This window comes from Myotis brandtii, unplaced genomic scaffold, assembly GCF_000412655.1.
Source record: "Myotis brandtii unplaced genomic scaffold, ASM41265v1 scaffold760, whole genome shotgun sequence".
NCBI lineage: Eukaryota > Metazoa > Chordata > Mammalia > Chiroptera > Vespertilionidae > Myotis > Myotis brandtii.
In genome coordinates this window covers 2,165,429-2,175,134 of record NW_005371038.1, presented here as the reverse complement: position 1 = coordinate 2,175,134, position 9,706 = coordinate 2,165,429, and the positions used below count along the sequence as shown (strand labels likewise).

The window sequence follows — 9,706 nt, the reverse complement described above, 5'->3', positions numbered from 1 at the left end:
TTTTTTTTATCACAGCCTAACATTTTGCCAAGTTCTCTGACGCCTAAATGCATGAGTAGAGTACCAGAGATTGAACTCTGCCTTAAAAATGTGGAGATATGTACCCATGATGAAAGCAAAATAAGGATTCTACCGGCGGGTCCTTCGTGAGTGTGAGTGTGCTGTGGCAAGAGCTCCGTGTGCCTTGCGCCCTCAAAGCTCCAGCAGGCACTGGTGGGCAGCACCGGGCTTTCCTCGGCCGCCGCCCCAGGCAGGACTGCAGTGAGCACACGGCATGGATGCGCCGGCCTCTGGCTTCTCATGGCGCCACGAACGCCACCTGTGCCCTCGGAGCCCTTCCTGGGTCCCAGCAGTGGCCCTTCGCACAGTTCCTGGTGGAAACGTGAGGGGGCCCTGCGGTGTTGGGGTTCTTCAGAGAAATGGAACCTGCAGGATAGGAGGATACCCACATCGCTTTGGGTATGCCTACACCTGTGTACCTATCCATCCATCCGTCTCCCTAGAGCAGAGGTTCTCAACCTGTGGGTCGCGACCCCTTTGGGGGTCGAACGAACCTTTCACAGGGGTCGCCTAAGACCATCGGAAAACACATATATAATTACATATTGTTTTTGTGATTAATCACTATGCTTTAATTATGTTCAATTTGTAACAATGAAATTGGGGGTCACCACAACATGAGGAACTGTATTAAAGGGTCGCGGCATTAGGAAGGTTGAGAACCACTGCCCTAGAGCGAGGGAGGCCAGATTCCTCCTGGGGAATTGCTTGTCCGTCTGCCAGCTGCAGACCCAGGAGAGCCCAGCCGTCCGCCAGGCAGTGCGAGCCTGAGGCCTGAGAACTGGGCTGCAAGGGTGTGACCCCAGGCAGGGCAGGAGGGGCTGCGGTGAGATGCAGTCTGCTGATTCCAGGGTTACCTCCTTGGAAACACCCTCACAGACACCCCGAGCCGTGTTTAATCAGGGCGCCCTGCGGCCAGGCAGGTTCATACATAAAATGAACCATCACATCTGCCCGCACTCCCAGGCCTGGCGGGTGGGAGAGCCGGCAGCAGCTTCAGAAGCCGTGCTCCCCCCTCCACCCCCCACAGTGCACTCTGTCCTGCAGCCGAACCAGCAGCGCTTGAAAAGGCTGAACTCAGAAAGGAAAAGCCACAGTCAGCGCTTTGTCCCATTGGTTCCAGCAGTTCTCAGCCTTCCTAATGCCACGGCCCTTTAATACAGTTCCTCATGTTGTGGTGACCCCCAACCATAACATTATTTTCGTTGCTACTTCATAACTGTAATTTTGCTACTATTATGAATCATAATGTAAATATCTGATATGCAGGATGTATTTTCAGGGGTCGCGACCCACAGGTTGAGAACCGCTGGTTTGGGCTGCTGAGCGGCGCACGCCCAGCTCTCCCCCTACCGCCATGCCCCGCGCTGACAGCTCCCCAAAGCCCGCAGCCAGCGGACCCTCTGGCTAACAAGTATCCGCGGCGGCTCCCTTGCATGGAACTCAAGGCCTCGGCATGTTGTCGATACTCATTTTGCAGGCTTAGCTCCTCTCCCCTCTGAATTCCAAACTGCGGGCGGCAACTCTGAGGGGCTGCTGGCAGGTTCCCTGGGAACCACCACACAGTGCGAGTGCGCACAGCAGGGCTGTAGTGCAGTCTCCCTGCTGCGCCCCCTGTGAACCAGAGCTGGCAGGTCCCGGTTCCAACAGCGAAGCCGCCACGTGGTGCCGCTGTGCGGCCCTGCTCCCTGGAGCCCAGGTCCCGTGAGGAGGCTTCCGGCCATGGGGGGGCAAGGGAAGGGAGCAAGGGAAGGGTGGTCCCTCAGCCCGGCCTGCACCCTCTCCAATCTGGGACCCCTCCGGGGATGTCCGACTGTGGGATCGGGCCTAAACCGGCAGTCAGACATCCCTCTCACAATCCAGGACCACTAGCTCCTAACTGCTCACCTGCCTGCATGCCTGATTGCCCCAAACTCCTTCTGCCTGCCAGCCTGATTGCCCCCTAACCGCTCCCCTGCCGGCCTGATCACCTACAATTGCCCTCCCCTGCGACGACCCGCCTCCTCCGCCAGGACCTGCCTCCTCCGTGCAAGGTGGCGGAGACACCAGGACTGGCCTCCTCTGTGCCGCATGGAGCTGCGGGACCCCCAGACCTCACAGCACAGAGCAGCCGCTGGGCCCCACCTCTGCTGTGCACGTGGCCATCCTGTGGTGGCCATCCTGTGGTGGCCATCCTGTGGTGGCCATCTTGTGATGATGTCATGCGCGAGCGTGCGAGGACCACCTAGGCTTTTATTAGTATAGATTTATTTTTAATGAAGATTTTTTTTTCAATCCTCACCCGAGGATATTTTTCCATTGATTTTTTTAAAGAGAGTGAAAGGCAGAGAGAAATATCGATGTGAGAGAAACACACCGATTGTTTGCCTCCTGCACACATCTACAACAGAGTTACGTGCCCTTAATCAGAATTGCACCCAGGACCCTTTGGTCCACAGGCCGATGCTCTACCCACTGAGCCAAACCGGCTAGGGATGTCCTAATATTTTAGACCAGAGATTTCCAACTTTGGTTTTTTTATCCCACAATATTAGCTGTAAAAAATATTGAGTACATTTATCTATCCTTCCATCCATCAATCCAAGGAGAGACTCAGAAAGGAAGGGAGAGAGAGAGAGAGAGAGAGAGAGAGAGAGAGAGAGAGAGAATGCATGTACTAAAGTAAATTAAAGCATTAAATATTCATAAAGCTTAATGTATCTTATTTTTGGACAAATAAATATAAAAGGAGATTTCAGTATTCTCCCTGCATCACAGAGGATAATTTGTAAGTGCACTGGGCTTTATGGCCCCACTTAAAGGCTGCTCATGTGAGGGGCTCAGAGAGAGCTCAGATACTTGATAAATTAATTGCTGGTATTTGTGTGTGTGTTCTAAGGTGTATTTTAGGACCTCAGTCCAATGCTCATAGATGTTTCTGAATTTTAAAGAGATACACACATCCCTATTTATTCTCCCCCTGCTTCTTTCACCAGCCTAGATTTTAGTAGGTACGATAGCCTCATTGATATTTTCCAGCTTTGAACTGTGTGTAACACCTACACTGCATTTTGGAATTGAAGCTGGATTTGCTCATAAGGTGCCCAAGACTGACCTGTTACAAAAAGAGCCAACGAGTTCTCCAGTGGTCGGGAGGCAGCCAGCGAGGAAGGGACTACGTGAGGGGCCTTGGCCGGCAGGAATCAGGGGACTGGATGCCCCGACAGACAAGGCCAGAGGATGTAAGGCCCCTTTAACGCTGCGAGTCCTCCGGGCTGGTGTGCAAACAGGCTTTGTGGGGGCAGTCGCCGCAGGCGTTCTGTGGGTCACCCGGTCCATCGCGGAAAGAGCTCCATCTCTGAATGCAGAGCTTCTTTCAAGTTACGCCTGACCCTCGCTGATCCATTTTGCCGCTTTCTGTCCTGGGTTCCAGCAGCCTTCCCGAGATTTGTAAGATTCATCTGCTGTTGCTCCCTATGACTTAGGCTTCCGATGTAATAAAAATAGCAATTATTTTAAACAGCACGTTTTTAAACTTTTCATCCCCTTTATGAATGTTTACTAATCAATCCCTGTGAGAGTGATAATATTTGTTTTTCTATAAAATAAGAACAGCTTGTCTGTGATGGTAACAGAAGCTTCAAGAGCAGCGGTTCTCAACCTGTGGGTCGCGACCCCTTTGGCGGTCAAACGACCCTTTCACAGGGGTCGCCTAAGACCATCCTGCATATCAGATATTTACATTACAATTCATAACAGTAGCAACATTACAGTTATGAAGTAGCAACGAAAATAATTTTATGGTTGAGTCACAACATGAGGAACTGTGCTTAAAGGGCCAGAAGGTTGAGAACCACTGTTCAAGAGCATCTGCTTTGGGGGTAACTTCTCATGAGCCTCACCTGGAACAAGCTGTTGCCAGAGGGGAACTCGGCCTTCCCTCGAGTCCCAGAGGAAAGCTGATACAGATCTGCCAGTGCTGGTTTGACTGACACTATTTTCAAGTCATTTTATTTTGGGCGGTAGATATTCTGTTCTTGAAACATAGAACTTATAAGAATTCCACAAACATTCCGTTTCTGTAATAAGACTGAGTGTTGAGTCAGAAGGAGATACACAGAGTAAATTTAAAGAATGACTTTCTTGTGAACCTTTGAGGTCCCCTTGCCATTTGAGTAATTGCTGCCATGCGTCAGAGGACCAGAAAAAGTGAAGTTAAAGTCATCTGCCACAACCCACAGGACGCAGATCTGCAGAATTTGTGTTGTGTGGTTGACTGCAGTAGCAATTCATTTGCAACCAATTTTGCACATGGCTTCCTGGTTAATTCTTTAAAATACAAATGCTAGCAAATCAATCTTCTGATTTCTTACTATGTAAACTAAACTTTGGTTTAGACTCCAGCAGCAAGAACCTGATCTAGAAATTTCTAGAACCATAAAATCTAGGCCCTACCCAGAATTGGAATCTGTATTCTGATAAGATCCTTAGGCAAGTCGCATATTCTCATTACAGTTTAAGAAGTATGATGTATAGGAGGGCTCCCAGCTCTGTCTTGATGAAATTAGTGAAAAATGGAGAATATGCTGTTTTTCATAAAGCTAAATGTATTCAACTTTTTTAGCAGAAAATTATGACTCTCCTACATTTTTGGTGTTTTTGCTTGTAGAAATTAATGTTAAAATACAGAAGATAGTAGTGTGGTTTTTTACTATCTAAAAAAAAAAATTCAATAATCTTATGTCAGCTTTCTATTAATTTTTTTGGTGATAAAAGAAATGCCAAAATCTGGGAACCTCGGATATATGGGGGAAAGGCCAACCTCCCTCACATGCATGGAAGGCTCTTTAAAACCATCCCCCTCCTCAATCTCCCCAACCTCCCCGCCCCACCCCCCCCCATCATTCTCTAGCCATTGAGCTGTCTCCACCTCGCACCCTCTGGACCCGCGTGAGAAGCTCCTGCCGCAGCCCTGGTCTCTGCTTGACAGGCTCCTTCACTTCCTTCAGGCCCCGCTCAATCTCGCCCCCTGGCTCAGTCCTCCCTCAGCGGTGTTTCTACTATGCGCAGCTCGCTATTATTACAGTACTTTTCACGCTGAATAAAACAGAGCTTGTTCAGGTGTCCATCCACACATCCAGACTGCGTGCTCCACCAACAGATGCCGTGCTCCCTCCATCACTGTCTCCTCAGCCCTAGGAAAGATGGGCACACACCATGTAATTGCTGAATGGCTTTGACATATTTGGAAATGAGCACCAAATGAGATCGTTATCATTAGATACGCCATTTGATGGGTTGACATGGTCAGGTTCAGGAGACCAATGACATTTTTATAATTCTTCAAATTATGAAAATATAAAAGAAGTATAGCATAGAAGTGTAAAAGGAAGATTTTAAAGCTTCCCCTCCTCAAGTCTGAGCCTCCTAAGATGACCAAATGTGGTCTTGTTTGTCCCTCACTTTATGTAACTTGGGTTGAGTCACTTCCACATTTGTAAGGTAAGAATATCAGATTTACCTCACGTGGTTATCCTAATGGTAAAAAGAAAAGAATTATAGACGAACTTTTAAAAGTTAAAAGCTGAAACATTAAACACATGGCTGGACGTAAATATGAGGCAGTTCTCCTTTGTAACACCCCATCAGAATGAAGACACGCTGAAGCTGAGCTCCCAGAAACAGAGGGTAGAGTGGGCGTGGCCAGGCCTGGGGTGGGGACCCAGGGAGAGGCTGGTACAAACTTTCAGCTCTAAGATGAATAAGGTCTGAGGGTCTAACGTAAAGTTGATAATACTCTATTGTATAAAGGAAATTTGCTAAGAGAGTAGAACTGAAGGGTTCTCACACACATGAAAAAGGGGTAACCGTGAGGTGATGGATGAATGTGTTATATAATTTAATGATAGGAATCCTTTTACAATGTATGCCTATATCAAAGCATCACATTGTATACTTATAATATATTGCTATTTTGTCCATTATACCTCCATAAAGAATGAAGATATGCCATATATGAGTATTGGGTGACTATTAGTTGGCTAAGAATGCTATAACGAAGTTCCACAGACTGAGTGGCTTAAACAATAGAAATTGATTGTCTCACAGTCCTGGAGTGGAAGTCTTCGATCAAGGTGTGGGCAGGGTTGATTTCTCCTGAGGCCCCTCTCTTGGCTTGTAGGCGGCTGTCTTCGCTCAGTGTCCTCACATGGCCGTCCCTCTGTGCACCTGTCTCCTAACCTCGTCTTCTATTAAGGGCATCAGCCAGATTGGATTAGGGCCCGCCTAATAACCTCTATAAAGACCCTTCCTTCAAATAGAGTCACAGTCTGAGGTGCCAGGAGTTAGGACATTAACATGTGCATTTTGAGGGGACACAATTCAGCCCATAAGTGACTTATTTAACTTTGTGTAGGAAGTATTTGGTGACAATTTATGCAATCTAAAGGCACCTCCCGTGTGGTTTGTCCACTCCACAAATCCAGCCAATTGTATAGGTTTCCAGCCTTTTCCACAGTAGGTCATTTTAGAAATGCAGGTATTGTTAAACTAATGATGATGAGCCAAGGGATTTCATCCCTGGTAAATGGGATTTGACTCCATGACTCAAATAGATAAAGAGATTGTTACAATATTTTTCAAATTATCTATATATATAAAAGCCTAAGCAACTGGATGACCGGTCAACTGATCGCTATGACACACACTGACCACCAGGGAACAGACACTCAATGCACAGAATCGGGCTCCCTTCTGTCTGGATTGGGCCTGCGGGGATCAGGTCGAAACCTACTATCCAACATCCCCCGAGGGGTCCCAGATTGTGAGAGGGCGCAGGCCAGCCCGAGGGACCCCACTGGTGCATGAATCCGTGCACCGGGCCTCTAGTAAAAATACAAAGGAAATGGAGTTTAGACGTATAAAAGGAAAATTTTAAAGCAGCCCTCCTCAAGTCTGATCCTCCTAAGATGACCAGCATTAAGTGGTTCAGCATGTATTTTTTCATATTAAAAATGCCTGTACATGAAAACTTACATTAAAACATATGTACATATGGGGATTCCATATGGAGATATTTTCACACCCACTTCTCTTTTATCAAAAACCCATAATAAAATCTCAAGTTTCATGATGTGATTTCAGTAGAATTATACTTAACAGCTCAACATTACATATAATCAACACATTTCAATGGGGGAGGAGGGGCACACAATGTGCCTTCCACTTGCTGGTAACAGCAGGAAGCCTCTTTCAGTTCCTTTCTGCTAGGCCACCTAACAGCTACTTCCAGCGCCCCTTCCCCTTTTCATCCTCAAAATACAGAGGCAGGAACAAAAGAGATGTCCACTTTTCTAGACTCCCTTGCTGCTAGGGGTCAAGATGTGGCCTGATTTGTCATTAAAATGTAAGAAAAGTTGGCTATGACTTCCGAGGAAGGTCTGTACTCCTGATAAAAAAAAAAGTGGGCACAAATACTCTTCTCTAACATTAGATAGAGTTGCATGAGGCTACCAGGCCAACTGGGAGGGTCAAGAAACCTTCTAAAGGAAGAGTTCCCCAGAAATTATATGACATTTGAACTAGGAACTTCTGTTCATCTGAATACATTGTTAGGTAAATGAACTGTCAATCCACAGACTGGGAGAAGATCTCCTATCATGCATATAATCAACAAGTGAGTCATAAGCGGAATATATTTAAAACTACTATAAATATATAAGAAAAATGCAAATTTCACCATAGAGAATATCCAATTGACTAATAAGCATATGAAAAAGTGCTCAACATTCTTAGTTATCAGGGAAATGCAAATTAAAACTACAATGAGACCCACTGTACACCCACAAAATGAAAAGGTTGAAAATACCAAGTATTGACAAAGATATGGAACAAGTGGAACTTTTATATGTTGTTGGTAGGAATATAAATTGGTGCAATAAATTGTCAGTATCTATGAAAGATGACATATGAAAGTATTTTTAAAATAATTTTTTATTTTTCAATTATAATTTACATACAATATTATATTAGTTTCAGGTGTATAGCACAGTGATTAGATATTTATATAACTTTCTAAATGACCACTCTGATAAATCTAGTATCCAACACCATACATAGTTATTACAGTACTATTGACTATATCCCCTATGATATACTTTACATCTCCATGACAATCTTTTTACTACCAATTTATACTCCTTTATTCCTTTACCTTTTCATCCAGTCACCTAACTCCCATCCCATCTGGCAACTGTGAAACTGTTTTTTGTATATATGATTTTTTTCTGTTTTGTTTGTTTCATTGTTTTGTTTTAGATTCCACACACAAATGGAATCATACAACATTTGACTTTCTCTGTCTGACTTATTTTACGCAGCACAGTACTCTCTAGTTCAGTGATGGCGAACCTTTTGAGCTCAGCGTGTCAGCATTTTGAAAAACCCTAACTTAACTCTGGTGCCGTGACACATATAGAAATTTTTTGATATTTGCAACCATAGTAAAACAAAGATTTATATTTTGATATTTATTTTATATATTTAAATGCCATTTAACAAAGAAAAATCAACCAAAAAAATGAGTTTGCGTGTCACCTCTGACACGCGTGTCATAGGTTCACCATCACTGCTCTAGTTCCATCTTTGTCATTGCAGTTGGCAAGATTTCATTCTTTTTTTATGGCTGAGTAATAGTTTATTATAAATAGCTATTACATCTTCATTATCCATTCATCTATTGATGGACACCTAGGTTGCTTCCATATACTGGCTATTGTAAATCATGCTGCAATGAACATATGGATGCATATGTTTTTTTGAATTCTATTTTGTTTTGTTTTTTTTTTCAGATAAATGCCCAGATATGGAATTACTGGGTCCTTCTTTGTTTCTTATTTTAAAGTCTATTTTTTCTGGTATAAGTATTGCTACTCCAGCTTTTTCCCCCCATTTTCATGAAATATCTTTACTTTCAGTCTATGTATGTTTTTAAATCTGAAGTGAGTCTCTTGTATACAGCATATGTAAGGTCTTGTTTTCTTATCCATTCAGTCACTCTGTCTTTTAATTGGAGCATTTAATTAATTTACATTTGAAGTAATTATTGAGAGATATGTAATTATTGCCATTTTATTATTCATATTTTTGATATTTTCTTCTTTTTAAAGAAGTCCCTTTAACATTTCTTGTAAAACTGTTTTGATGTTCATTTGTTCATTAAGTTCTTTAGCTTTATCTTGTCTAAAAATAGCCTTGCTGGATAGAGTAATCTTGGTTGTAGGTTCTTGCTCTTCATCACTTTGAATATTTCCTGCCAGTCCCTTCTGGTCTGCAAAGTTTCTGTTGAGAAACTTAGTGTGGGCCTTATTGGATTCATCAAATTTAGAACTCTGTACTTCCTGGGCTTGTCTATTTCCTGAGCCAGGGAAATTTTCTGTCATTTCTTCAAATAGGTTTTCTTTCTTTCTGTTTTTTTTTTTTAATTAAATATATTGGGGTAACATCCTAATATATAAAAAGCCAGGGGCTGTCACAACCGAAAAAACCAGACAGATGATCAAACACAGGCTGCGTGGGGTGACCAGGCCGGCAGGGGGGTTAGTGAGGGACGACCAAACAACTGAACAGCAGGCTGAGTGGGGTGACCAGGCCAGCAGGGAGGGCAGTT

General features: G+C 44.2%; 1 long non-coding RNA gene across 1 annotated transcript in view; it reads right to left on the bottom strand.

Moving 5' to 3' along the window:
• Positions 1–4,984: 4,984 nt before the first annotated feature.
• LOC106724216 overlaps positions 4,985–9,706 on the bottom strand; it is a 9,501-nt gene continuing 4,779 nt past the window's right edge. Inside the window, exon 3 of the long non-coding RNA XR_001359963.1 lies at positions 4,985–5,234. This is a non-coding gene — a long non-coding RNA (uncharacterized LOC106724216). The remainder of the gene's footprint in view (positions 5,235–9,706) is intronic.